The following is a 5,436-nucleotide window of genomic DNA, read 5'->3' on the forward strand; positions in this document are numbered from 1 at the left end:
GTCAGAATGGACAGTCCTCTGCAATCCTCGTCATTGTTAAAGTTTGAGCCATTGTCACATCACTATGTCAAGCCATCTCCTCAAACTTTTTTTGTTGTTGCTGATTCTCTACCAAGCAGGATGTCCTTCTCCAGGGCCTGGTCTTGTCCGCAGTAAGGAGAATTCTAGATGTACTTGTTTGAAGACTGTTTCCTCTGGCACTCCATGGTACTTTCAATGTGTTTTGCCAACACTCTAGAGCCTAAAACAGAACAATGTAGTCAAATACACAAATCTGAAGAAAAAAATTCAAGTTGTGGAAATGGAGGAGTCTAACAGCATTTGGCCAAAGATTAATGCTGAATACTAAAGATTTAATAATCTGATGTTAAAGATATCTCCCACTCCCACCCCAGGGTATGTTGTAGGTATGGTTATTTGAAAATCAGAGTCAATAAGTTAGTTTTAAAGAGGTTTGGGATCTGGAGTCTGTTCTTTTTTGCTCACTGCCATCGAGTTGGTGCTGACTCACAGCGACTCTACAGGACAGGGTACAACTACCCTTTTGAGTTTATGAGACTAACTGTTTACGGGAGTAGAAAGCTCCATCTTTCTCCAAGGAGCAGCTGGTGGTTTCAAACTGCTGACCTGGAGGATCACAGCCCAATGTGTAACCACTACATCAGCAGGGCTGCTGTTCTTTTTAGATGCCATCACGGAAGTTCTGACCCATAGCAACCGTATGCACAACAGAACCAAGCACCACCCTGTCCTGTACCACCTCACAACTGTTCCTGTGCTTGCGCCCGTTACTGCAGCCACTGTGCCAGCCCAGCTCCTGGAGGGCCTTCCACTCCGGCACTGCCCCTCCGCTTTGCCAAGCCTGAAGGCCTCGTCCAGGACCTGGTCTCCTGACAACACATCTGAAGAACGCAGGACAAAGTCTTGCCATCCTTGCTTCTAAAGAGCATTGTGGCCTTACTCCTTCCGAAACATCGATGTGTGTCCTTTTTAGCAATCCATGGTACTTTCAAGATTTTTCTCCAGCACCACAATTCAAATGCATCAGTTCTTCTTTGGTCTTCCTTAGTCGGTGTTCAACTTTCACATGCGTGTGATGCAGTGGAGACTACCATGGCTTGAGTCAGGCACACCTTAGTGCTCAAAGTAGCGTCTATGCTTTTCAATACTCTAGAGAGGTCTTGATTTACCCAATGAAACGCATCTTTTGATTTCTTGACTTGTTTCTATGAACATCGATTGTGGATCCAAACAAGACAAAATACTTGAAAACTTTACTCATTTCTATAGATTGTGTAGAAAAGTTAAGTTTTTCCCTATCAGACTAGTTGTAGCACTCACATCCAAACAGCGAAAAATTATCAAATACGGGGAAAGGCAGCTTCTTTCTAATGTAAAACTGTATATTGTGATTGTTAATAAGATAGTGTGGGTTTGGTTTGGTTGGGGGGGGGGCAGAGAGAGTTGTTTGTTTTGTTTTGTTTTGGGAGGGGTGCGGGCAGAGAGAGACCCAAACTTATGGTACATTGAAAGCAGTTAACCAAAAACAAGACTCCAGGAATTGATGGAAACCAATTGAAATGTTTCAACAAGCTGACGAAGCCCTGGAAGCACTCACTGTCTATGCCACGAAATGTGGAAGACAGCTACCTGGCCAACTGACTGGAAGAGATCCAGATTTGTGTCCATTCCAAAGAAACATGATCCAACGGAATGCCACAATAACAGAACAAAATCATTGTTATTACTTGCCAGTAAAATTTTGCTAAAGGTCATTCAACAACTCTTGCAGCAGTCCATTGACTGGAGCTTCCAGCGGTTCAGCCCAGACTCAGAAGAGGAAGTGGAACAGGAGAGATCATTGCTGATGTCAGATAGCTCTTGATTGAAGACAGAGAATACCAGAAAGGTGTTTACTTGCGTTTTATTAAATATGCAAAGGTATTTGATTGTGTGGATCACAACAAACTATGAATCACCTTGAGAAAAACGGAATTCCAGAACATTTCCTTGTGCTCGTTCAGAACTTGTTCGGGATCAAGAGGCAGTTGTGTGAACAAAACAAGGGAATATACTGCATGGTGTAAAATAAAGAGAGATGTGCATCAGGGTTGTATTTCCTCACGATCCTGATTCAGTCTGTATGCTGCACAAATCACCCGAGAAGCCAGATCAATATGAAGAAGAAGCTTACAGCATCCGTTTAGAGGCAGACAATAACAACATGTGATAAGCAGACGACATCATCTGGATTGCTGAAAGTGAGGAGGGCTTAAAACACTTGCCAATGAAGCTCAAGGACTGCAACCTTGATCTTGATCAGCATGGAGTACAACTCAATGTAAAGAAGGCCAAAAGCCTCACAACTGGACCAATCAGTAGCATCGTGGTAAATGGAGAAAAGGCTGAAGTTGTCAAAGATTTCTGGATCCACAATTAATGCTCATGGAAGCAGAGCCAAGAGATCCGATGACACATTGCATTGGATAAATCTGCTACGCATGGCCTCTTTAAAGTGTTGAAATCAAGGACATCACTTTGGGGACTAAAGTGCACCTGAGTTCAGCCGTGGGTATTTTTGAATGCCTGAGCTGCATGTGGCCAGTCAGATAGTGAATGAAAAAGACCAAAGAAGAGTCGGCACATTTGATGTACGAGGTTGAAAGTACCACGGATTGCCAAAAGCACACCAAATTTTGTCTCGTAAGAAAAACCACCAAAATGCTTCTAAGAAACAAGGATGGAGCAACTTTTGTCGCACATCCTTTGCACATGTGGCCAGGAGAGAACAGTCCCTGGAGAAGGACATCGTGCTTGATAAGGTAGAGGCCAGCAAGAAAGAGGAACACGTTTCGCAAGATGGATTGACACAATAGTTACAGCAATGGCTCAAACATAAGAACAGTTACGGGGAAGGCACAGAACTGGACAGTGTGCACAGGGTCGCTATCAGTTGGAATGGACTCAGTGACACCTGGCGACTACGACAGCAAGGATTCCGTCGTGTGTCTGCCCCATAGCTTCTTTATCCAATTTTGTGCTGATGGCACTGGGGCTGGTTCCACTTCTTGCTATTGTGAACTGTGCTCTGATGGACATGGGAGAGCACGTGTAACCCGTCCCACAGGTCATCAAACAACGTGGATACCTGAAAAAGAGACTGGGAATGAAGAGGGGCAAGAGACGCGAGAAATGGAGGCAAGACAGGAGTCTGATCAAGCCTCGTTTGATTGAGCAGAAGGCAGAGGCTTAAATACCCAATGGTGGGTGGGTAACATTACATCATATGCTAATAAAGTGTAACGGGTAGTATCCAATAATCATGCAGCTACAATATGGAAGAAATGGCAGGTATCAGTCCTCAAACAGGTCCACATGTAAATGAGGTGCACTTGGATGCCTGGCGGAGGTGTCCAATGAGCATGGCGGCTGCCTGCCACCGAGCACCAATCATCACAAAGGCCAAACAGGCAGGACAAGAGGCCAGGGAACATCCGGGAATGGGAAGCTTAAAGACAGCGGACGGCGCCGGCCATGGGCTGAGGGACGTGCAGACTCCCACACATGTGTTTGTTTGTGTTCTGGCTCTTACTTCTCGGGGTATATGTCCAGCAGAGGTATTGCTAAGTCGTATGATCTTTTTCTTCCCAGCTGTTTTAGGTAGCACCGTATCTCTTTCCACAATGGTTGTACATGTTTACAAGCCAACCAGCAGTGTATAAGAGGTCCCATCTCTCCACATACAGTATTTGTTGGTCTCTGCTTTGTTTTGGAATCAGGAGATAGTGATGGGTGTAAGGTGGAAGCTCACTGTTTTGATTTTCATCTCCTGGCGAGCTAGTGATTGTGGGCATGTGCTCATGTGTTTGTTAGCCCCTCGAGTGCTGTCTTTTGTGAATTGTTTATTCATGCCTTGTGCCCACCTTTGAATTGGATTTTTTTTCTTATTGAGATGTAACAGAATTCTAAAAATCTTAGTAATTAGTCCCTTGTTGGTCGTGTCCCTGCTAAAGATTGTTGTCCTAGTCTGTGGACTTTCATTTTACTCGTTTGTTGTGCATGGGTGTTTTGTTTTAATAGGGCCAGGTCATCTATTTTGTCTTCCACTGTGTGGACTTTCATGAGTAGACTTGGCAGTCTGTGTACGCCCTGCAGTAGAGCCCTTCAATTTGTCCCAACTTCTTCCTTGATGATCCACATAGCTAGGGGGTTACATTCAGATCTCTAATCTGTCTTGAGTCCATTTGTGTGCGTGGGGCAAGCACAAGGCCCTGTTTCATTCTTCTGCAGATGCAGATTTAAGTTTTCCAGCACCATTTGTTGGAGAGGGAGACCCTTTCCCGTTTCATACTTTTTGGTTCTTTGTTGAAACCAATTGCCTGTAGATGAATGTTTTTATGTCTGGGTTTTCTATCCTGTTCCATTGGTCTATTTATCGATCATGGTAGCAGTACCAGGCTGTTTGGACTACCGTGGCTACGTAGTAGGTTTGAGGTCAGATAGTGCAAGGCCTACTTCGTTCTTCTTTGTAAGGAGTTCTTTGCTTATGCTAGGCCTCCTCTTTCCCCATATAAAATTGGTCATTCATTTTTCCATTTTTTATAAAATGAAGTTGTTATTTGTAGATAACTTTAGGTGGTATTGACATATTCACAGCATTAAGTCTTCTAATCCATGCACATGGAATATTCTTCCATCTGTGTAGGTCTCTTTTGTTTTTTTTCTAACAATATTCTATAGTTTTCATTGTACAGGTTTTTATTTTTTTGTTAGATGTATTCCTAAGTATATCATCTTTTGAGCGGCTATTGTAAATGGTATTCTAAAGGGTTTTATTATTGTTGTTGTTGTTATTATCATATCATTATTATAGGTTCCAACATAATGGAATAAGGGAAAGCCCAACTGTAGCTTTTGATCAATGCAGAAATTTGGTTTTAGAAGTGAGGGAGTACAATTGCTTTGAAGGACAGAATGGAGTATATGAAGTCAGAATAAAACCCAGGAGATTGACCAGTCAGTAGTCTCAGCACCCTGCGTACAGTCATCTGGATTCCCATCTGCTGGAATGATAGTTATTGCTACCGTGTTTCCCCGAAAGTAAGACATCCTCCCAAAATAAGACCTACTTACAGTTTTGCCTCTCACTGAAATATAAGGCATCCCCCGAAAATAAGACCTCCCCGAACATAAGGCCTCCCCGATAATAAACCCCCCTGAAGCTACCTTAACTCTGGACTCTGGACTGTAGAGTTGGGCGCCGATGACGTGCACACTGTTGGCCACAGCACAGCCGGAGCAGACAGGAAGTGCGAGTAAATGTACCATAGATCATGAGTAAATGTTCCATAGATTGTTGCACATGGAAATAATGGTAGTAACAAGAAATTCTTGATATTGTAGGATTCACAGTTTGTCTGGTTATGCTGGTTTGTG

This window comes from Echinops telfairi, unplaced genomic scaffold, assembly GCF_000313985.2.
Source record: "Echinops telfairi isolate 266 unplaced genomic scaffold, ASM31398v2 ScPeMD7_7469;HRSCAF=8507_1, whole genome shotgun sequence".
Taxonomy (NCBI): domain Eukaryota; kingdom Metazoa; phylum Chordata; class Mammalia; order Afrosoricida; family Tenrecidae; genus Echinops; species Echinops telfairi.